This window comes from Nicotiana tabacum, chromosome 1 (assembly GCF_000715075.1).
Source record: "Nicotiana tabacum cultivar K326 chromosome 1, ASM71507v2, whole genome shotgun sequence".
Classification (NCBI taxonomy): domain Eukaryota; kingdom Viridiplantae; phylum Streptophyta; class Magnoliopsida; order Solanales; family Solanaceae; genus Nicotiana; species Nicotiana tabacum.
The window spans coordinates 82,053,508-82,079,669 of NC_134080.1; the positions used below are offsets into that span (position 1 = coordinate 82,053,508).

A 26,162-nucleotide genomic window follows, 5' to 3' on the forward strand; every position below is an offset into this window, starting at 1 on the left:
AATAACCACCAAAAGTGGAAAGGGAAAGATGAGAAACCAAAGGCAAATGGTTCAAAAACCGAATGTTATCGTTGCAGTGGAAAAGGCCATTGAGCAAATATTTGTCGTGTACCAAGACATTTGGTTGAGCTTTATCAAGCATCTCTAAAGAACAAAGGCCCTGAAGCTAATTTTGCCTCGACAATGATTTTGACATCACCCACTTGGATGTGGCAGACTTCTTTGAGCGCCCTGATGGGAAAATAGATCACTTGATCGGTGATGAATCCGTGGTTAAAGATAATTGAGTAGTTTAATTTTTATTTTTCCTATTCGTAGTAGCTAGTGAATAAATATCATGTAATCATAATTTTTTTTACATGAGTAGTAGTCATTAGTATTATTTATTTTATAAAATAGTGTTAGTTCATTTTGATTAAATATAATTTTATGGGATAGTATCAGTTCGCTTTAAAATAATGTTTCGGCTTGCTTAGTCTTCTCAAAACAAAGTATCCAAATTGATCAGTTTGCTTAATATCCGTTTTAAAACAATGTGTGTTAAATCACGTTACATGTAAAACTTACATTATTCATACTTCATTACATAATCTGTTATGATCCCTTGTTACTTTATCCTTACGTGTTCGTACTTCCGAGAACATACAGTTATGGTTTGCGAATGTTTATATTTTATACATTTATTATAACAACAAAATGATACTTCAAGTTACTAGTTTTGTACCAACAAATAAAGAAAAAAATGTGTTGTTATTCGTACTAATGTTTATCGTATATTTTTTTTTGTATGTCAAACAATGGGAAGCAAATATGGATATCTCACAAAACAAACTTGGATCAAAGTTCAATTGTAAAAATATTTGTTTAATTGATTCATGTACGGCACATACAATATTCAAAGAGAAGAAATATTTCTCTCATTTAAATATGTGTAAGGCAGATGTTACTACAATTTCTGGTAGTAGTAAATTAATTGAAGGCTCTGGAAGAGCTACTATAACTCTGCCTAAGGGAACAATACTTATCATAGAGAATGCAATGTTCTCCTCCAAGTCCAAGAGGAACTTGTTGAGTTTTAAAGATATCCGTCGAAATGGATATCATATTGAGACAATAGATGAGAATAATCTTGAATATCTCATCATTACCAAGAATGTCTCTGGCCAAAAGAGGGTTATTGAGAAGTTCTCATCTTTATCTTGTGGTCTGTATTAGACAAGAATTAGTGCAATTGAAGCACATTCTACCGTAAACCAAAAGGTTACTGATTCCAATACTTTTGTACTTTGGTATGATCGATTGGGACACCCTGGATCAATTATGATGAGACGAATTATAGAAAACTCAAATGGGCATCCATTAAAGAATTTAAAGATTCTTTTAAATGATGAATTTTCTTGTACTTCTTGTTATCAAGGCAAGTTAATTATTAGACCATCACCAACAAAAGTTGGAATTGAGTCCCCTGCGTTTTTGGAACGTATACAAGGGGACATTTGTGGACCTATTCACCCACCTAGTAGGTCGTTTAGATATTTTATGGTCTTAATAGACGCATCTTCTAGATGGTCTCATGTGTGCCTATTGTCATCTCGCAACCTCGCGTTTGCAAAATTAATGACACAAATAATTCGATTACGGGCACAACTTCCCGATAATCCAATTAAGTATATTAGACTTGATAATGCTGCTGAGTTTTCATCCCAAGCATTTAGCGATTATTGCTTATCAATTGGGATAAAAGTGGAACACCTTGTAGCTCATGTTCACGCTCAAAATGGTCTTGCAGAGTCTTTAATTAAACATCTGCAATTGATAGCAAGACCGTTACTCATGAAAATGAGGCTGCCCACTTCTGTTTGGGGTCACGCCATTTTGCATGCAGCAATGCTAGTTTGTCTTAGACCGATAAATTATCATAAATATTCCCCGTTGCAATTAGTTTTGGGTCATGAACTTAATATATCCCATTTAAGAATTTTGGATGCGCAGTATATGTGCCTGTAGCACTGCCATATCGCACCAAAATGGAGCAAAGAAGGTTAGGAATATACATAGGGTTTGAATCGCCTTCCATTATTCGCTATCTTGAAACATTAACGGGGGATTTATTCACTGCTCGATTTGCAGACTGTCGATTCGATGAGACACTTTTCCCAAAATTAGGGGGAGAAGTTGGTGAAACCAAACGGGAAATTTTGTGGAAAAATCCATCATTATCTCATCTTGATCCACGTGCCTCTATTTGTAAAAAAGAGGTGCAAAAGATTATCCATTTGCAGAGAATAACAAATCAAATGCCAGATGCATTTACGGATTTGAAAAGGATAACAAAATCACATATCCCTGTAGAGAATGTCCCAATCCGTATTGATGTCCCTGTTGGACAATCTTCTAGTGTCATAGCTAATGAGTCAAAAGTACCCCTAAAACGTGGTAGACCATTAGGTTCTAAGGATCGAAATCCTAGAAAAAGGAAAACAAATGATCAAAATGACACTACGAAAGAATCTCATGAAGAAATCCACAATTTAATAAATTCTGAGATTCATAAGGAATCCACTAAGCCCGAGACTCAAGAAAATAAGGAACTATCAATAAATCCAATCGATATTGAGACAAAGTTGAATCGAGTGGATATAGTGGTGGATTATTTCTTTGCATATAATGTTGCATCTAGCATTATGCAAGAAAGTGAGTATCTTGAACCTCAATCTGTTGGAGAATGTCGACAAAGACTTGATTGGCCAAAATGACAAGAAGCAATCCAATCAGAGTTGAACTCACTTGCAAAACATGAAGTTTTTGGGCCTGTAATCCAAACACCTAATGGTGTTAAGCCTGTTGGCTATAAGTGGGTTTTTGTACGCAAGAGAAATGAGAAAACCGAGGTACAAAGATATAAGGCACACCTTGTTGCACAAGGATTTTCACAAAGGCCTGGTGTCGATTATGAAGAGACATATTCACCCGTTATGGATGCTATAACTTTCCGCTATCTCATTAGTTTTGCTATCCATGAAAAGCTTGACATGCATTTAATGGATGTGGTTACCGCCTACCTTTATGGCTCACTTGATAATGAGATATATATGAAATTCCCGATGGATTTAAAATGCCAAACGCAAATAATTCAAAGTCCCGGGAAATGTTTTCAATCAAATTGAAAAGATCGTTGTATGGTCTAAAGCAATCATGACGAATGTGGTATAATAGTCTTAGTGAGTATTTATTAAAGGAAAGCTATATAAATGATGCCATTTGCCCATGTGTTTTTATAAGAAAACAACATCGGAATTTGTTGTACTTGCCGTATATGTTGATGACATAAACCTTATTGGAACTCCTATAGAACTCCAAAAGGCAATTGATTATTTAAAGAAGAAATTCGAGATGAAAGATCTCAGAAAGACAAAATTATGTCTTGGTTTGCAAATTGAACATTTGGCAAACGGAATTTTTGTTCATCAATCTGCCTACATAGAAAAGGTATTGAAACGGTTTTACATGGATGGAGCACATCCATTAAGTACTCCGATGGTTGTTCGATCACTTGATGTGAATAAGGATCCATTCCGGCCTCAAGAAGAGAATGAAGAGCTACTTGGTCCTGAAGTACCATATCTTAGTGCAATTGGTGCACTAATGTATCTTGCTAATACTACAAGGCCTGACATAACTTTTTCAGTTAATGTCTTAGCAAGATATAGCTCTGCTCCTACAAGGAGACATTGGAATGGAATCAAACACATATTGCGGTATCTAAAAAGGACTACCGATATGGGCTTATTTTATGACAATAATTGCAGTCCGATCTTGTTGGTTATGCTGATGCTGGGTATTTATCTGACCCACACAAGGCTCGATCTCAAATAGGTTATGTGTTTATCTGTGGAGGCACTGCCATATCTTAACGACCGACTAAGCAATCAATTGTGGCTACTTCATCTAATCATGCTGAGATAATTGCTATTCATGAAGCAAGTCGAGAGTGTGTGTAGTTGAGGTCTATAATACATCTTATTCGAGACAAATGTGGTTTGAAATGTGACAAGTTACCCACGATTTTGTATGAAGACAATGCAGCATGCATAGCTCAATTGAAGGGAGGATACATAAAAGGAGATAGGACAAAACACATTTCACCAAAGTTATTTTTCACACATAATCTTCAAAAGAATGGTGATATCAATGTGCAACAGATTCGTTCAAGTGATAATATGGCTGATTTGTTCACAAAATCTCTACCGACGTCAACTTTCAAGAAACTAGTGCACAAGATTGGGATGCGAAGGCTCAAGGATGTGAATTGATGCTCTCATCAGGGGGAGTTAATGCGCGTTGCACTCTTTTTTCCTTACAAGATTTTGTCCTACTGGGTTTTCCTTGCAAGGTTATTAATGAGGCAATCAAAAGGGGTATTGTTAGATATGTGTACTTTTTTTCCTTTACTAGATTTTTTTCCCATTGGGTTTTATTTTAATTAAGGTTTTAACGAGGCACATTACTTATCGAGTAGACATTCAAGGGGGAGTGTTATGAATAGAATTCTATTTAGAGTGAATATCTATCTTGTAGAGAGTTTTACTTTGTGGCTAAGTCATTTTTCCCTTATAAATAGAGGGGTCTTACCTCATTGTAAATCATCCCAAAATTCAATAAAAATTTCCTCTCTTTCTTTCTCTGCAATATTGTTCTTCTACTTTTATTGTTTTATCACAAAAAGGAATATTTGTTTCGTTTTAATTATTTGCTTGTTTCCATACTCATGTAACACTAGCGAACTTGTGAAAGACCTCATTATATTTAAAGAATAAATTTCTTCTAATATTTAAAAGGTTGATAAAAGAAAAAAATAGGCTGTGAATATCTTACTTCTGACTTTCTAGTTTTTATATGACTAGTCTTAGGGTATGCGCTTTGCGCGTGTACACCGTCTGAATAAGATTATTTTTTAAAAAAAATTACATAAATATTATATTATATTTTTAATTTCTTACTTAGAAATTATGGAGACAAAAAGCTGGCATGTTATGGTTCAAAGATGGCGATAGAAACACTTAGAAATAATTAGGGTTCCATTTTTTCTCTGTTTCTTACTTAGAAATAATTTTTAATTTATTTTATAAGTAAGTCTATAACATAGATTTTAAGGGGGGAGGGGGGGGGGGGGGATCGTGATATTAAAAAATTAAAATAAAGGTTGACACTTGATAACAATCTGAGCTTAAAGTTTTGAGATTGGAAGGAGAAATGTGTATCTATTATTCAAAATTGTTTGAGAACTTTGATTGTTAAAGTAAAAAATTGTAGAGGAAAAAAACATGATCACAAATGTTGAATCTATCTTATACCTTGAATAATGTATAAAAATTTGATTGTCAGACACTGTTACAGCTTATATGATAACTAGGTTAGCCCGGGCCCAAAAAATATTAAGTGTTATTTTAACATTATTTTCAAATGTGACGCACCTTTGCATATAGTTATGCTGTGTTAGTTTTGTCTATGACGATAGAATTATGACTTTGATGGCTACTTGTAGTCACATTCAAATTTGAATAAAATCCATCAAAAGCCAAACTAAAATGAAACAAATAAAAAATATATACAATGTGGGTGTCTGTCCCTAATAGTTTTCATGCTCTTAATCTTTTTGCCTTACACTCGAGACAATAAGCTGATCTGGAAAATGCAAAAGTTGAATAAGTATTAGTACATATGCATAATACAAATTATCAGACTGTGAAAAGTAGAAAGTAGCACCTACATCACATTCGGATATATTAGGTTAGACGATAGCTGCATTAACATGTCGTGATTTAATAAAATAGTAACAATAGCTTCACCATTAGTAGATTAAGATTTTTCTATATAATGGTAGATCAAAGGCATAAAAGGAACTGCATTGTAGCACAGAAAGGAGAAAACAGGACAGTGAGCAGATATCATTCAAAAAAGAACTTTAGATAACTGTAGAGTTCAAATGTGACATGACGCAGTTCAAGAATCACCTTATTCCCTCAATAAGTGAGATCTATGAGTAGCAAAAATGTATACCAATTTCAATTAATCCCAGACACGAAGTATGAGCTAGCCAATTTGGGAGCCTCTTCTTCTTTGTTTCTGGAAGGAAGCAGCCTAATATGATAACATGTAAGAAGTGACTTAGTCAATATCTTCTTTGCTAATTACTAATATTTCCTATTCTTCAAGTTATGTCTATACTAACCGTAAAAAGGAGCAACATGGGAAGCAATTCCACACCTGATAAAATAGTAATGGAACGTCATGCGTCTTTCTCGCAGGAGATGGTAGAAACTATATACAATATGCCACAACATGCTTGTAAGTGAAACAAGTTTTTCCAACATTCATGTTACTGCATAGTTATCTACACAAGATGTGAGATATTGTACTGCAGCGAACAACTGTGTTAAAATATGGTTTAAGCAGAAGCATAACTACTACTCTACGACTCTAGTTACCAAAAGTAGTCGCAGATGCCAAAGTTTTTACGCGAGCTTCATTGAACTTGGGTTGTGTCTCTTGGCCTAATAGTATAAACAATAGATTCAGTATGAGCGAAAAATAAGACTTCGAATAACTTTAGAAGCAGAGGAAACAAATATATATTGCCTTGATATGTGATTTCAAGAGTAAAAATGTTCCAAAAAGCTTGATGGTAAGAAAAGTTGGAGAAAATAAAAAATATACCATGAGCCTCAATCAGGACAGAAAATACAGAAATGAAAACATATAACAAAAACAGCTAGAGTGGATACAGTATTTTAGTCAAAAATGATTGAGAAGCCACTACTAAATGAATATCCTTTTTGTCACATATAATTGTTGATAGGCATTTGTAGGACAATTTTCAGATGTTCTTTAACTTTTTTCTACAATAAAAACTAAGGAAAAACTTAAAGGTAAATACTAATATGAATAGTCAGTTAACCATTTGCTCCAACCTAAAATTCATAAGGTTCTTACAGTAAGAAATTCACAGAGCTTATGTAGCAAGGCCAGTGAAGATAAAATTGTATATAATTTCACAAACATTTGCAACCAAATATTTATCCAATTTGAATAATTTCTAGCCAGCAGAAATTCCGAAAATTAGGAAAAGAAGAAACCAAAACTTATCTTATAACTATAAGCGAAGCATAAAGAGCAAAGACATATAATTTCAAGGAATTTTTGGTCAGGCAAATTAACTGGGAATAAGAGCTCCGTAAGTTTAACCTAATAAGTTATAGCCTGTTTTTCACTGTACTATTTAACACCATATTTCTTTTAAACCTTTGTCAAGAAAAAAAAACTCTCAAACTATTTGAAAAGGAATTCACAAAGTTAGTCTTTTCAGTTGGGAGGGGTAGATGGCATCTTATTTCAATATCGTAAAAGCTTAAAATCTTTTTAATAAAGTAAAGAATTTCAAAAACAAAAATATTCAAACACCTTTAGAAACAAACACCATCACATCCTCTGCATTGCAGAAATTGCTATTGAATCATTGGCAATAATGAAGAAGCTTATTAGCTGAACTATGGCTAGTAAACACAACATTCGAATACTAAATTTATTTCCAGAGATTATTTCTGGTAGAAAATGAAAATTTTAAGCTGTAGTAAAACGGCGGCAACCCAATTCAAACAATTTCTACGCAACAACTATTTCAAAAAGCAGGAAAATAAGAAAGCCGAGAAATTCAGCAATACAATTTGGAGGTTCACACAAGACATGCCAACCATCTCGAGTGACGTCTAAGTTTATCTTCCAGTGTTAACGATTTATTAACTTTCGTGTGTCGACTGTCCTCATATAAGAATGGAAAAAGACAGCTATTGAGCAAGTCTACTACTCCAGCAACGAAAAACGTAACCTTATTGTTATTCAGTGAAAGTCTGCTCTAGCAAAGAGTAGTAACTATACCATCAAAACTGAAAATTGACAAGCTATATATGAATGACTTTATTAATAATACACAACTTTAACAAAATAATCACAGTAATTCAATTTTCCCTTTCGGTCTTGGAATAACATGCATTCGAGAGTTTTATTATGAAAAACTTATCAGTGCATAAGCTACAAATGTTGTGCATTACCACCAAGCCTAAGATGACATATGAAGATATAATGAAAGGATAAAAATGTAATACTGAAATAAGGATTGCTTAAGGAAACAGATAACAGGGTAAACTTTTGATGTTCTACCAAGAAGAAACTTAGAAAGATAAAATTAGTAATCAAAAGCATAACAAGATCCAATAATGGTCAAGATGGCATTGTGAGGTACTCAAAGGAGGGCTGAAACATAGAAAAAATCAAGAATGGTGCGAATGCCATAACAGAAGTGATCAAAGAGGAGAAATACATCAGAAGAATATAACTGGTAAATGAGAAAAATGTGCTAGCAGTAGTCCAAAAGTAGATAACAGCAGGACATGGTCAACTACCATATCTAGACATCAGAGATAAAATAATTCATATTTTCACAGAGAATTCTATTGTTCCACCAATTGGAGTTATGATTCTTTACCTTGTAAGCACGGAGAATTTTTCCTTTTTCAGTTACATTGACAAAGATGTCTCACAAAATGATATAAAGCCACTCGTTAATAATATTATCAGAGGTCATGTATTAGATATTTGGAGATAACACTGTACCGTTTGCGATCTTATTAAATTGATTAATCTACGCTATAATTAAGAGAGAATGGAACATGATGTACCTTTATGATGCTATCCAGAGCAAACAATAAAAGCAACTTGCTTTTTCACTCCCAACACAATCATGAGGACCCTAAGAAAATAACATTTTGAGTAATCTGCTTGTTACAAGTTTTATATGTAAAATGATAGGTCAACGTAGTCACATTTAAGTATAAAGAAACACGAAATTCCGTGCTTCTTCAAGTTGAGCTATTTGCATTTGATCACATTGAATGGTAAGACTTGATTTTGGGACGTGGATAAATGATACATAATGTGAGTATGAATGCAAGCTTAATTATAATTTGGAGAAGAAATTTATATTATACATTACATATTTAAGATAATAGTTCATAGTAAAATTCAAAAATCAAACAACAGAGTGAAAAATAATTCTGACGAAGCAACCTCATTGCTCCAAGCAACCTAATTGGATGCAGTTTGAAAACAATGCATATATGAGAAGAAAACGTCGATGTATAGTCTATTTGAAAAACTTGTGTATAACAGCAAGTTACATTTCATCATCATATGTAGAAACTGCTAAATATGCTTTACCTGTGTGCGTCGACCTTATTTTGGGAATTCCGAAGTACATGTGCCACAAACAAGATCTGTATTCTTGTGCTAAAACATTATGTCCAACTCTGTAACGTGTGAAAGATTCACAAGAAAGCCTTTTGAATGATTTCATCATAAACTATGTTTATGTTATATGTAGAATGATCGTCATCACTATCTGGGTTTGGGGGTCGAATTAATAACTTGACACAATTGGAAGCTTTTGCTCTCTACAATGCAACATAAAGTTGACCATGTGAAAACACTTGTTCTCGTAAATATATTCCAACAAAATCTAATGTTTGACCTTGTGCTATATTTATAGTCATAGCAAAACAAAGTCTGTGATGACATCAATGGTATTCTCGGAATGAACACATGTGTATTTTTAAAGTCACCGCTTACAATTTTTGCACTTATAACATGTGTTTTAAAATCACAACATGTCAATCTTGTGCCATTGCATAAACCTTCACAAGGATTCAAATTTCGTAGTAATATAATTGGACAATTTTCTTTCAAAGTTAATCTGTAAGGAGGTAAACCAGCAGGATTTAAAGAATGCAAAAAATCTTCATACTGACTTTGATCATTCGATTCACATATTTCATCAATTGCAACAAATGTTTTATCTTCTTTTGGAAATTTGCCTATAAGCATATCATTTATTTCATCCACAAAATCATCTTTCGTCAAAATAACACGAGAAGTCATAGAAGATGCATCACAGAAGAAATCATGCATATTAGGAAATGTTATTTCAAATAATACATTCAAAGATTCCTGTTCAGTAGTATAAGGGACAATAAATGAATTTGGAATTTCAATTTTGTTTTCAGAACTAAGAGGTTCTTTTCCATTTCCTATTCTCATCAAATATTCACAAAAGACAGGATCAGTTTTCGCACGCATGTTTTCTGACAATTGCAATTTCTCAAGTCGGGGCCAAATATCATAATATAATAAACTCTCATGAATAAAATCTTTTTTTTTTTCCGTTTCGAACTACTGGTAGAGTTTGTTTAAAATCACCACCAAAGACAACAACTGTACCACCAAAAAGCACATTATTATTCAAGAGATCTTTCAAAAGTAGATCAAAAGTTTCAATTATTTTCTTTTTTGCCATTGATACTTCATCCCATACAATTAATTTTGCATCTCGAATCAAACAGGCAAGCGAACTTTGTTTTCTAATATTGAAACTAAAGTTTTCATCAATGTCAATGGGAATTTTAAAACGCGAATGAGCTGTACGGTCACCTGGAAGAATCGAAGCCGCAACTCTAGAGGTTGTTGTTGCTAGAGCAATAAATCCTTTAGATCGTACGGTAGCTAATAAGGCACACTATAAAAAAGTTTTACTTGTTCCTTTCGGACCGTCAACAAAAAAAACTCCTGCTCTGTTCGAAGATATTCTGTCTATAATCACATTGTATGCTATCTGTAATTCATGTTCAACTTTTGTCGCAATAATAGCTCTTCTTCAGTAACGATTATGTTTCTTTCAAAGAATATTTCTCTTGCTTTTGGCAGCCTTTGAAGCCTTGAAATTTTCAGGGATAAATTATGCTCATTAATGTTATGTCCCATTGAATGCAAGATGTCATTGAGACAGTCTAAAACTTTATATCGAACACTTTTTGTTTCGATGTCTGGTAAAGTTTTGAAGTCTTCACATATAGAGTTCTCGAATTTCTCCCATAATTCTCTTGGATTAGCAGGATCACAATACACTAATAATGTAGCAAACAAATGTCTCAAGATGTATGGTATTTGATAACTCTCAGCTTCTACCATACATTCAGCTAAATTATTGTCACAATGAAGTAGTCCTCTTGAGCAGATTCTCTAAATGTATTGCAACGTACTTCATTTACAGTTAATAGGTCTCCATATGATTTTGATCCTCTTATATTCATTAATAATAATCTCAAATAATATCTTTCACTTTTCGTTGGATGACATGTTACAACACATCCAATGACATTACCCTTTATTCGACGTGTCCACATTTTATATCGTACTGACCATACAAAATATTGTGAAAATTCTTTATATAGTAGATTGAGCTTTATTGCATCTTTATTTGTTTTGTTCATATCAAAAAATTTTGTTAACATTGTTTTTCTAACCAAAGGATTATTCATAATTGAGTTTACACTTGAAGCACTCCTAAAGGAAACAAATTGTTGTCCTTCAAGATGTAATTGCAAATGATAAACAATTGGTGTCATTTCATTAATAGGGAAACCAAATAAACGCCATGTAGCTTCAGGTGGTGATACTCATCGAGCAGATTGATATTCTTTTATTTCATCTACTTTAACATGTGCGCCATTGTCGTGTATATGAAATACAGTTTTATCATGTCCTTTGCAAATATATTTAAAAATATATTTAACAGCTTTAATATCTGAACAAATTTCCACATTTATGTGACAATTGAATTTTCCAAGTAAGAATGGATTATAAGGATGTCACGACCCTAACCCCGACCCCGGTCATGATGGCGCCTCTCGTAAAGACAAGGCCAGCCAGTTCAATCCAACTCAACTTTTAAAGCAGTTAATCAACATAAAAATAGTCTAAACATGATTTAATGATAATAAGTAGCAGAGATACAACCCGACACAGCCCTAACCGGGGTCTCACAAGTCACGAGCATCTACTAGGGTATAAATACAACTGAAAGTCTGAAGTGTACAAATACAGACTAATGAAATGAAGAGAGAGAAAAGTCTACCTTGCTAAACTCCGATGACTCTGCCTCAGATCAACCAAAACCCGATACCGGGTGTATAAATACCTGAATCTGCACACAATGTACAGGGAGTAAAGTGAGTACTCGAATTCAGTGAGTAACAAATATAAATAATGACTGAAAGTAAGAAATCACGTAAAACACAAGGCATTCCATACTGAAGCAGTAAAATCACTTAAAACAGTAAAACAGTGAAAATTCAAGTGAAAGTCCCTTTCTCAACAAGTAAAACAAGTAATTGACAGGTAAGTAAACAAATAGAAATTTGCCCCTCGGGCACAGTATCAACAAATCCACCCATCGGGCAATATCTCAGAATGGTACCAGCCCCTCGGGCTCAAATCTCAGAACAATACCAGCCCCTCGGGTTCAATCTCACATCACAATGGGTACCCGCGCTCACTGGGGGTGTACAAACTCCGGGAGGGCCCTTTACGGCCCAAGCGCAATATCAAGCCATCTCGTGGCATCAAATCTAGGCCCTCGACCTCATATCAATCAAGCCACCTCGTGACATATTTATGTATCTCAGACCCTCGGCCTCATATCAGTATCGATGTATCCTCACAACTAGGTCCTCGGCCTTACTCAGTCCAAAAATCATCACAAGCCCCTCGGACAATAGTAAAACAGTATTTCTCAGCCCAAAATATCATTTAAGTCTCAAAATTGAGTAGTAAAATAGTGGAAAATAACATGATTAAGTTCAAGTAATAAGTCAAAACAGTGAGGAAATAGTAATAAAAATCCCCGAAGGGTTCAAATAGTTGGCACAAAGCCCAAATATGGCAATCAACCCAAATCATGATGATAGCAAATACGTTTCAGTCAAATACGCGGTAAAATCATCAATCGAGACGGACCAAGTCACAATTCCCAATAACGCACGACCCCACGCTCGTCGTCAAGCATGTGTCTCACCTCAATATAGCACTACGATGTGCAAATCCGGGGTTTCAAACCCTCAGAGCATCATTTACAATCATTACTCACCTCGAACCGCCTAAATCTCTAACTCACGATGCCTTTGCCCCTCGAATCGGTCTTCACACGCGTCGAATCTATCCAAAATCATAACGAATACGTCACAATATGCTAAGGGAATAAAGCCCAAGCAAAAACAATCAACAAAGGGCACGATTCCCGAAATTACCAAAACCTGAGCCCCGGGTCCACGTCTCGGAATCGGGTAAAATTTACATTTTCAGAATCTTCATACCCTCACAAGTCTAACCATACCAAAATTATCCAATTCCGGTACCATTTGGTCCTTCAAATTATCATTTTATATTTTTGGAAGATTCCACAACTTTTCTTCCCAAATTCCATCCCAAATCACGAATTAAATGATGAATTCAATGATAAATTCATGTATTCTAGCCTAATCTCAGTTAGAATCACTTACCCCAATGTTCTTGAAAAACCTTCGAAAAATCGCCAAAATCCGAGTTCTCTAGGTCAAAATATTAAATAAAACCCAAAACCTCATATTTATAGAGTACCCCACAGATTTCCACCTTTGCGGACTGCACAAAAACGACCGCGGTCCGCACAAAAATGACTGCGGCCGCACAGGTTTTCATCTGCAGTGAAAGGCTTTAGTATTTTGGCCATAACCTTCGCTACAGATGTTCAAATTGCGATATCTTTACCTTACTTGAAACTAGACACGAAGGGCTACAACTTTTGTTTTTTAATCATCTCAACATTCCTTGTATATCAAAAGATATGAGCTTCCGAAATAGGACCAGTGAAATGTTCCCCACCGCGGCCGCACTTCATTTTGTGCGGACCGCACTGGTGGGTTCTGAGGCCTCCAACCCTTCTGGACCTGCTACAGCTATGATTTTCGGCCTAAAACATCCCAGAACCTACCCGGAACCCCTGGAACTTCAAACCAATTGTACCAACACATCCCATGACATCGTTCAAACTTGTTCAAAACTTCGAAACACACCAAACAACATCAAAATGCCAAATTTGCATCGGATTCAAGCCTAAGAATCCCGAAATCTTTTAGATTACGGTTTAGATCAAAAACCCAACCAAAACACGTCCGAATGTCCTGAAATTTTACACACACATCCCAAATGACACAACGAAGCTACTGCAATTCCGACCTCTATATCAAAATCTCACCTATCCACCGAAAAATGCCAAAATCTCAATTTCGCCAATTCAAGACTAAACCTTCCACGGACTTCCAAAATGTATTCCGATCACGCTCCTAAGTCCCAAATCACCTAACGGACCTAACCAAATCATAAAGATTCCAATCCGAGATCATATACAAACAAGTCAAATATTGGTCAACCCTTTCAAATCTCAAGCTTCAAACTAGGAACTGTTCTTTCAAGTTTATTCCGATTATCCTGAAAACCAAAACCAACGATTTATATAAGTCATATTTCATTACACGGGGCAAGTCATGCTCGAGAACTGGCGAGCAAAATGCAAAAGCTCAAAATGACCGGTCAGGTCGTTACATCCTCCCCCACTTAAACATGCGTTCGTCCTCGAACGTGCCTAGAGTTGTTCCCAAAGTCAACCAATTGCTGAATAACCTCACCATGCACATACCCGGGGGTGATCCCACATCACCCTATCTCACATAGGTTCGATAACACAATATAATTGAAATTTCACAATCCTTCCTAGTCCATAAACCATAGAACCACATTTCCACTTCTAAAATCATCAACACGATCAGAATCTCACATTTATACTATGAATAAATCCGAACAAGCTGTAACAAACCATATATACTATCTCCGGTACAATCACATGATATACCACATAACTCCACACTTGTAGTGATAACTTCTAACCACAACAACTGCACACAACATCTGCATACCGATAGAAAAACTCTTATCAACTAAAGTCTCATCCCAACACTTTCATATACTGCCAATGATCAATAAGACACGCGGTAAGCCATAACCATTTCCCAGATCAACCATTCATGAAGCCACTTATCCTTGGCAAATACCACATCAAATTTCTGAACCGAAGCTTGATACTATCCTTCCAACATGCTGAAATCGCATCCATTCGTATTTATTAATGATCCCCAACGATCTCCTCTAATCCAACACATTACTCTGGTGACATGACACATCCATACAGGCCTAAGCCACAACTTGCACAATACACGCACCAATACACAACAGTCCGAACATACTCAAATCATGAAAATGGCTCAAATAAAAGAGTTGTACCTCAGGTTCACCAGTACCACCACAACACAAGGCTGAGAACCCGTCTAACATTATAGGAACAAAACACACGAATCTAACCCGCAAGGTCATACCTCCACATAACTTCGTTGCGATTTGAGATCCTATCCAACACTGCTCCACATGAACCACCTTAAGTCATATTGCTCGAAATCGACAACCACGCACAATTCGATGTCTGGAACCAAAGAAAATCATCATACCTACGATGAAGCAAATAACATACACCACACTAACCCGAAAGGACATAACCGATACGCCATTCACTGAGCAACACCCAATCACTCTTCCTGCTCGACTTCCACTATGAAACCCCAATAGAACCGCACCATATGTGCCCATAACCAACAAATCATAACATCTCACAACATAGAAAGGTAACTCATGGATCTCCCCATATTACTAATAAGCTCAATAACAATCGAATCAACACATCCCTCAACAGTACAATTCGGAGCCAACCAAGCCGACTCAGGTTAGAACACGCATCCATATTGGCCTGCCAACGAACTCCTTATCAAGGAAATCCTGGAGCTGCTCCTTCCACCCCTTATCAAGGAAATCCTTGAACCACCTTAAGTCATATTGCTCGAAATCGACAACCACGCACAATTCGATGTCTGGAACCAAAGAAAATCATCATACCTACGATGAAGCAAATAACATACACCACACTAACCCGAAAGGACATAACCGATACGCCATTCACTGAGCAACACCCAATCACTCTTCCTGCTCGACTTCCACTATGAAACCCCAATAGAACCGCACCATATGTGCCCATAACCAACAAATCATAACATCTCACAACATAGAAAGGTAACTCATGGATCTCCCCATATTACTAATAAGCTCAATAACAATCGAATCAACACATCCCTCAACAGTACAATTCGGAGCCAACCAAGCCGACTCAGGTTAGAACACGCATCCATATTGGCCTGCCAACGAACTCCTTATCAAGGAAATCCTGGAGCTGCTCCTTCCACCCCTTTAACTCTACCGGTGCCATACGATATAGTGCCCGACATCAACTTAATACCGAAATCAACAACCTTGCCCAGCGACATGCCCGACCACAGGAAACACATCCGAAAAGTCCCTCACCACCGGAACTGAATCAATAGTAGAAGCCTCTACAGTAACATCCATCACGAAAGCCCAAATAAGAAAGACAATCCTTCCCAGCCGTCCGCTGGGTCTTCGAAATATAAAACCACTCCACTAGGACATAATCCATCGAACCTCGCCACTCAATTCGTGACATTTTCCAGCATAGCCAACAGCGTCACATTAGCGCAATAGTCCAGAATGACACCACACAGAGACAAACAATCTGAACCCAATATCACATCCAAAATCTAACATACCAAGCAACAAAAGATCCGCTCGGGTCTCCAAATCCCGATAGTCACTAAACAGTGCCGATACACACGACTCACAACCACCACATAGCCTAAATATGAGAACTTCCCGTCTCCAACTCTATATAGTCCATGAATCAACATATCTGGTCCTAATCCCGCCGTCCGAATGAATACCATACCTCAAATGCCCAATCATTCCACGAGAGATAATCTAGAATTCCTCTGTGCCACCAAGCAAACTCGAATATTAGCAGTCGAGCTAACAAGAAAAATGCCGCAAAACTACCGAAGTATTATCAACTTAATCTCATTGCCCTTTCTGAAACATATGCCCTCGTCAAATCACCCCAAATTATCAATACCATTTCCTTAATCATCCAAAGACCCTTTCTCTAATTATCTGAAGCTCGTTCCTCTAATTGTCTGAAACTTCCTGCCGCCTAAGAGTTTGTGACCTTCCTTTCAGAACCGAATCGCAACCTTACACACGCGATTCTCAATCCTTAACAACATACCGTATAACCCGAACTATCCTAGGATAACCATGAGAACTTCATATCCCTTCCAAACCATAAGCAACTATGCATTCCACTAGCCAAGAACTTCCTATTGATCCCATCTAGAAGAGAACCACTATACATCCCATGCTCCTCACGCCAATAGGAAAAATATACCTCTCTAACTGTGGTGGAAACTATCTAGAACTCCCCGAATTCCTTTTACACGACACTAACTCATCAGGACTGAATCCTTCTAACTCAACCGAGCTATACATGTCACTAAAACCCAAAAGAATTGCTGCGAAACACCTGCAGAGACTCGTTACCTCGTAATCACCCAAGGAACTAATCATATCCTTACCATACCGATCTGGCCTACTACCATGCTATCCCATCTATCCGAGTTTCCTTCTGATTTACGTTCAACTTGATATCCCCTCTTGCTGTGGCACCATAGTTCCTCAACCCAGACTTACCACACGAGACCCAAGCATAAAACCACACTGTCTAAGGCTCATAAGCCGCTGAGTACTCTCTTAAATGTTTCCAAAAGCACCACATTCAAAATACCTACCTCGAAGGGACTTCCTGCGAATTTGGAACCATTACCTTCCTAATACTGATATATAGAATCCCATAGTTAATATAGAAAGTACCACAAGTCCTGACATCTTCCAAATGAAAGCTCAGTTCCTAACCACATATATAACTTTAAAATACCCAATTGTTACATGTAGAATCTTGAACACATTAGAACTATTCTCGAGAGTCATTCACTCTATTCAAGATGCAATTAGTCTGATCAAATGAACCGAACAACCCGTGCCTCATTGGTACCCCGACACTGCAGAATGAAACCTCATCCCAATACAACCAAGCAACTTCCTGCTCTATGCAACGAGCATTCTTGCCAATAACAACTCAAGACATCACGTGATTCTCACACACCTATGAAGCATAATATAATCTTCGTCAAAATTTTCCTTTACCCGAGCCATCCTCGGTCTCAACCTCCGTAGGCCATAACCGATTCACCCGAACGTCTCAAACCGGAAGCACATAACCATGCAATCGCTTAATCAATAGCAGACTCCCCCACTTGGCTCAAAGGCATAGACCAAAACACACACAATAACTCATAACACATACTCTATTGCTGCCACAATACTTTAGTGAGATTAAACTCAAACTTTCACAAGCTCGTGAAACACAGACCATCTGGTACCTTGAATCTTCTGCAAATCTCACATTCATCCTTGCAACAGTCAAGCCCACTCTCTTAAGCGACTCAAAATTCAAATTTCAACAATTATATTTCACTTGACCTTCTAAAAGACACATAAGGATCACACAACCTCGGAACACTTCGCAGGAGATAACCCACCTGCCTTGTCTTCAACTAACATTTCTGTATACCTTCAACCGTCACAAACATTATGCAGTCACTTAGCCTTCCTGAGTCTGAACTCATACCGCAACATGAAATTTACTTCACTCCCAACTTGGACACATGAAAAGACTCTTCGCACACCCATAATTCGGGGCTATACCTCAAATCAAGATAAAAATCAAGCACCTAATAGTCCTTCTATCCTCCAGCAGACCCTCCTCATCGCCTCCAAATCATATGGATACATCTAGCAGTACTAACATACTCATCACATAGCCATGCAGCCGTCACTTCCACTAATAGGGACACTACCGAACATATCAGTTCGAAGACACTTGCTCACACAATCAGCACATCTGATAGAGATCATGTCTCGCCCCTTGATTAGGGAATCACAAGCCATCAATGCACATCTGATACTAAGCGCTCATGCGCGCATACGAACGCGTGGAAGGCATTCAAGAGTTACTTTTCAAGCTGATTCAAGGACGCACAATTAGAATTCAAGAATGTGAAGTTTTCCTAAAGGTTCTGCAGCCTCTCGAGGATAAATACAGATGTCTTTGTACCGATCTGCGAGACTCTACTAAACCTGCTCATGACTCGTGATACCTATGTAACCTAGGATCTGATACCAACTTGTGAGAACCCTAACCCCGAACCCGGTCGTGATGGTGCCTTTCATGAAGACAAGGCCAACCAGTTCAACCCAACTCAACTTTTAAAGCAGTTAATCAACATAAAAATAGTCAAAACATGATTTAATGATAATAAGTTGCAGAAATACAACCCAACACAGCCCTAACCGGGGTGTCACAAGTCACGAGCATCTACTAGGGTATAAATACAACTGAAAGTTTGAAGTGTACAAATATAGAATAATGAAATGAAGAGAGAGAAAATCAGTGTTGAGAACGCCGACAACTACCTTTCTAAACTCCGGTAACTCTGCCTCGGATCAACCAAAACCCGCTACTGGGTGTATAAATACCTGAATCTACACACAAGCTGCAGGGAGTAAAGTGAGTACTTGAACTCAGTGAGTAACAAATATAAATAATGACTGAAAGTAAGAAATCACGTAAAACACAAGGCATTCCATACTGAAGCAGTAAAATCACTTAAAACAGTAAAACAGTGAAAATTCAATTGAAAATCCCTTTCTTAACAAGTAAAACAAGTAATTGACAGGTAAGTAAACAAATAGAAATTTGCCCCTCGGGCACAGTATCAACAAATCCGCCCCTCGGGCGACATCTCAAAACGGTACCAGCCCCTCGGGCTCAAATCTCAGAACAATACCAGCCCCTCGGGCTCAATCTCACATCACAATGGGTACCCGCGCTCACTGGGGGTGTACAGACTCCGGGAGGGGCCCCTTACGGCCCAAAAGCAATATCAAACCATCTCGTGGCATCAGATCTAGGCCCTCGGCCTCATATCAATCAAGCCACCTTGTGGCATATTTATGTATCTCAGGCCCTCGGCCTCATATCAGTATCAATGTATCCTCACAACTAGGTCCTCGGCTTTACTCAGTCCAAAAATCATCACAAGCCCCTCGGGCAATAAAAAAATAGTATTTCTCAGCTCAAAACATCATTTAAAAAAATCATTTAAGTCAAAACTGAGTAAAAATGGTTGAGTAGTAAATTAGTGGAAAATAAGATGACTGAGTTCAAGTAATAAGTCAAAACAGTGAGGAAATAGCAACAAAAATCCCTGAAGGGTTCAAATAGTTGGCACAAAGCCCAAATATGGCAATCAGCCCAAATCTTGATGACAACAAATAAGTTTCAGTCAAATACGCGGTAAAATCATCAATCGGGATGGACCAAGTCATAATCCCCAATAGCGCACGACCCCATGCTCATCATCAAGCGTGTGTCTCACCTCAATATAGCACTACGATGCGCAAATTCGGGGTTTCAAACCCTCAGAGCATCATTTACAATCATTACTCACCTCGAACCGCCTAAATCTCTAACTCACGATGCCTTTGCCCCTCGAATCGGTCTTCACACGCGTCGAATCTATCCAAAATCATAACGAATACGTCACAATATGCTAAGGGAATAAAGCCCAAGCGAAACCAATCAACAAAGGGCACGATTCCCAAAATTACCAAACCCGAGCCCCGGGTCCACGTCTCGGAATCGGGTAAAATTTACGTTTTCAGAATCCTCATACCCTCACGAGTCTAACCATACCAAAATTATCCAATTCTGGTACCATTTGGTCCTTCAAATCATCATTTTATATTTTTGAAAGATTCCACAATTTTTCTTCCCAAATTCCATCCCAAATCACGAATTAAATGATGAATTCAATGATAGATTCATGTATTCTAGATCTGAGTTAGAATCACTTACCCCTATGTTCTTGAAAAACCTTCAAAAAATTGCCAAAATCCGAGCTCTCTAGGTCAAACTATTAAATAAAACCCAAAACCTCATATTTATAGAGTACCCCACAGATTTTCACCTCTGCGGACCGCACAAAAACGACCGTGGTCCGCACAAAACCAGTGCGGTCCACACAAAAAGGACTGCGGCCGCACATGTTTTCATCTGCAGTGACATGCTTTAGTTCTTTGGTCATACCTTTCGCTACATATGTCCAAATTGCGATATCTTTATCTTTCTAGAAACTAGACACGAAGAGCTACAACTTTCGTTTTTGAATCATCTCAAAATTCCTTGTATATCAAAAGATATAAGCTTCCGAAGTACGACCAGTGAAATGTTCCCCACCATGGCCGCACTGCATTTTGTGCGGTCCGCACAACACCTACCAAGGCCGCACTTCATTTTGTGCAGACCGCGCTGGTGGGTTCCGAGGCCTGCAACCCTTCTAGACCTGCTACAACTATGATTTCAGCCTAAAACATCTAGGAACCTACCCGGAACCCCCGAAACTTCAAACCAATTGTACCAACACATCCCATGATATCGTTCAAACTTGTTCAGAACTTCGAAACACACCAAACAACATCAAAATGTCAAATTTGCATCGGATTCAAGCCTAAGAATCCCGAAATCTTCTAGATTGCGCTTTAGATAAAAAACCCAACCAAACCACGTCCGAATGACCTGAAATTTTACACACACATCCCAAATGACACAACGAAGTTATTGCAACTCTCGGAATTCTATTGCGACGTCTATATCAAAATCTCACCTATCCACCGGAAAACGCCGAAATCTCAATTTCGCCATTTCAAGCCTAAACCTTCCACGGACTTCCAAAATGTATTCCGATCTCGCTCCTAAGTCCCAAATCACCTAACGGAGGTAACCAAATCATAAAGATTCCAATCCGAGATCATATACAAATAAGTCAAATATTGGTCAACCCTTTCAAATCTCAAGCTTCAAACTGGGAACTGTTCTTCCAAGTTTATTCCGGTTATCCTGAAAACCAAAACCAACGATTTACATAAGTCATATTACATTACATGGGGCAAGTCATGCCCGATAACTGGCAAACGAAATGCAAAAGCTCAAAATGACCGATCGGGTCGTTACAAAGGAACAACCCATGAGTTATCAAAATAGTGATCTTTAACTTTCACAAGTCCCATGTTTCATCTTTTATAAATTGGGTAAGAATTTTTTCCTTTTGATGTTTGATCAACAAAGCTTCTTGGATATTTGAATTTGCATCAACCTTTTTTCTTTTGCATGCATGAATTTATAGGATTTAACTTACCAAAAAGGTCCATGTATCATATGTTGGACAACAAGTTTATATAAGGTTTCTTCAGCGTTACAATCATGTAACTCAGCACGAACAATATTATCATAAGATTCTGGAGTAAGTAGTTTGTATTCATTAGTAAGTATAATAAGGAAATGAGCATGTGGTAAGCCACACTTTTGGAATTCTATAGTATGCATAAAAGTTGCAACTTTTCCAAAGATATTTCTTTTTAATATATCTGTTTTAGTTCTTCTATCTTTGGTCAAAAAACTCGACTAATTAAATCAGGTCTATTCTGTGCTTCATCAGTTGATAGCAAGTGCTCTTTTATCTCAGGCCAAGATGGGTTACAAGTCATCGTTATGAATAAATCAGGTTTTCCAAATTGTTGTACTAAAGAAATAGCATCCATGTAGCGTCGATGCATGTCTCTTGGTCCTCTTATAAAGGTAACCGGAAGGAATGTTTGCTTTCCTTTATTGGAAGCATCTCTTTCTCCAAGTCTTAAAACATCAATGAGTCCTTATAGCATTTCAATTCTAAAGAGATTTGGGTTGAATGAAAAAAAGTCTAATCTTTGTGTTTCTAGTTTTATGTGTTTATCTACTGAATATTGCTGAAATAATCTTCCAAAATGCAAAGTTACATTTGTTTCGTCTTCTCTCATTTGGAATTTGTAACAGTAATATTTACAAACAGAAATATTATCTCTTTTTTGTTTTCCTTTTTCAAAATTTTGAGCTTCCATGTCAAGGTATCCATCAAGAGAACACATATTTCTAATACTTGGTAATTCTTCATGTTCACAATAGGCTCGATGTTTAGAAGTATCTTTTGGTTGTATAATTATTTTGATGCCATAGTGCCATCCACTTTGACCATAAGGAAATAATAATGGGTACTATAATAGGTCATAACATCCGTAATAGTAGTTCTCTATTTGAGATCTATTGCTATGAGTGTAGATTCAGATATGAGGTGCAGAACTAACTTCAATGATTTCTTTTTCAATCCATATACCTGCAACTTCTGATGTAGTAGGAATATTGTATACACATTGATCCAAGCCTGAGTCAGATTTAAGTTCAATATTGTAGTTTGATAGATTTGGAACATCTATTAGGGATTTTAAGAAAGTAGAATATGGATTAATTCTCAGTATATTCATTAGTTTTTTGACTATTGATTCATGGATTTTGTCTGAGCAAGCCATTATGTTAGCTAATTCGTTATCGTTGTCGTAGAAGTATAGTTGTAGATTTCTTGCTATTCCACTCGGAGGGAGTAAATCATTGAAAAAATGGTACATCTTCCCTTGAACTGTAAATGTATAAATACCACGATTTTTTTTTTGCTAGTTCTTTGTCATAATTTGTGAGTTATAACCTGTATATTTAGGTATCATTGGCATAAAACTACCAATTAGGTAATATACAACACTATCATAATAAAATATTATGGCAAACCTTTTTTTCGAACCGTTCTTGAGCTCATACTATTGGCTTCATTAGATGCATGTGACGTTGAGCCTAATGCCAAAAAGTAATAAATTAACAATAATAAAGACGTTATGTATCATAGATATATAACTCAATGTTGGATCCCTTATACTTGCCTACTTCAAGTGAGTAGAAGGGATAAGTTATATTCTTTTGCTTGTCAATGGTAACTGCAAAAGCATCAACGTGAGGCTCGTTGGCTAATAGGGAAACATCACACATTTAGCATCATTTAATTAAACTCACATGCAAAGACCGTGAAGCAACACTTCTACAAAAAGTAAAACAACAAATGATGTATTCTAACCTGTTGCTCAAGAGCCCACCAGAGGAACAGTTTGTTGCTGAAACTCAAATGCAGCTTCAATAGTGCCGTGGAAACCAACATTGTCCGACAAACTACTTCTTTTTGACTCTTGTCTTTTTGTTCGTCGTTGTAGTAATAATGCTTCTTTTTTTTCCGGCAGATATTAATCTATACGCTTCATGTCGCCTAAGTTTCATCTCAGCTTCCGACTTTGCTGAGCAGGCATGTTTGTTCTTTTGGTCAGAAGTCATTAGTCCTATAGAAGCACAATTATAAGAATTAAAACACAAGAAATAAGTGGAAATAGCTTGCTGCAGAGGTACCAGCAAAAGCGAATAGTATCAAGATTAATCACTTGTTAATAAAGAGATCCTGGGTACAAGGTGCAATGACGATTTCAACATTAGCTATGTATTCCTAGGTCTATTAACATGTTCTATCTCTGAGAATGAGCTTAAAATCAGTTAAGTGTACCTCTGTGGGAAGAGGAAATTAACAGCCAATTAATGAAGCTATGAAAATTTTATTTTGGAATATAACAACAGATTATAGATATAAAGTATCAAACAAGATCAACATAAATTTAATATGTTACATGACAAGATAACTCTAGTACCCAAAGATAAAGAGAACCTAGAGAAGGCAAACATTTTCAGATTTTTTTTAAAAGATTCTGACCTATATCATTTTCCAAGTAGTAGTAATGATATAATTTAACTCCAGACAAATGACAACAAAACCTGTTGATATTCCTCAGAACAATAGAGATAGAAATGAATCACAAACACTTCAAAAATAGAGAATCTAATTACCAAAACAAAAGCTAAGTAAATTGATACTGGATGGCATATCAAGAGACAAAATCTTTAAACCTCTATTTCAGGTCAATTTGGTTCTAAGCAAACTAAAACTGAAAAATATCTTCAGAAACTTAGCAAAAATAAAAAATAAAAAAAGGGCATATATAAAGACATAATCTTTACATGGATTAAATCAAGAATTCAAGAAATAATCAAAACCATTAACTCAACATAGATGATTACTGTAAATGGATCTATTAATATTAGAGAACAAAAAAGAATCAGAATACTATGAATTGACATGGGATTAGCTCATATGTAAAAAAGAAGAAAACGTTACCTTTTCGAATTTAGATAGAAGTTTGATGAAATTCAAATGAAGTCACATTCAACAAATATAAGAAGTAGATGGGGCTTCTTCTTTATCTTCTATAACTGTAATTTCTGGGGGAATTAGAAAACAACTTAAGTCTATTTTAGAATTCCTAACAAGGGATTTGCCATAAGAACTTTTTCATACACTATTATACTTCAGAGGATTCTGATAACAAATCTCACTCCTTTTCTTTGTATATTAATTATGGTTAAACTTTCACTTTATAAAAGTTGCAAAGAGAATCAAATTACCCTTCGCTAAGGAGATTCGACGGTGAAGATCCTCTCCCAAATAAAGTCTATTGCAATAACCCTATCCATGATTTTGTTGGTTTAGCCAACAGGTTTGTCACTTTTTTTTGTCTTCTACAAAGTCTTAATTGCAAATTAAATAAATTACTAAAAACAGAGAAAAAATCAGAATCCAACCTTAGTTTGTTTTTATCTTTATGGAAGAAAAGGCTAATCAAGCGAAAACCCCGAATATCTTTTTGCAGAAGATCTGAAGCTTTGAACAGAGGAAAACACAATAAAGCTGAAAGAGGAATTTATGAAGAGGGTAAAGAAGAGCACAAAGGAAAACTTGGTACTAAACAAAAGCAGACCAAAGAATAAAAAATTTGAAAGCGATGCTTTCTACCTGGCATTTTAGGGTGTCAAGAAAAGAGAAAATGACAAAGACACCCTTATGATGAAGCATACATGTTGACCATCAAAGGCCTGCTTATTCTCTCTTATATTATAGTAGTAAATATGAGGAAATATCTAAATTAACATAAGAAAAAGCTAAATCAAACAATAGTAAGATGAAATCCTAAACCTATATACATAATTCATAAATATTGCATAATTCTTTCATATTATTTATTTTTGGCTAAATTTTATTTTGGAATTGCTACGACCCGGCCAGTCGTCTCATGAGTTACCGCTACGTTTCTCCCAT

The 26,162-nt window shown here is 36.5% G+C and overlaps 1 long non-coding RNA gene across 20 annotated transcripts; it reads right to left on the reverse strand.

Annotated features, from left to right (window-relative positions):
* Positions 1-5,428: 5,428 nt before the first annotated feature.
* Positions 5,429-25,833, reverse strand: LOC107823742 (uncharacterized). 20 transcript variants are annotated; one of them, XR_012708776.1, is made up of 9 exons: positions 25,649-25,833; positions 24,045-24,300; positions 21,717-21,949; positions 19,465-19,544; positions 12,023-12,091; positions 9,274-9,362; positions 6,233-8,806; positions 6,061-6,141; positions 5,429-5,685 (listed from the first exon to the last, which is right to left on the reverse strand). It is a non-coding gene; the product is annotated as an uncharacterized LOC107823742 (long non-coding RNA). The 20 variants fall into 20 exon arrangements; XR_012708774.1 differs by having other exon boundaries at positions 6,233-6,554; positions 8,736-8,806; positions 9,274-12,091; XR_012708780.1 differs by having other exon boundaries at positions 6,233-6,267; positions 6,489-6,554; positions 8,736-12,091.
* Positions 25,834-26,162: the final 329 nt, after the last annotated feature.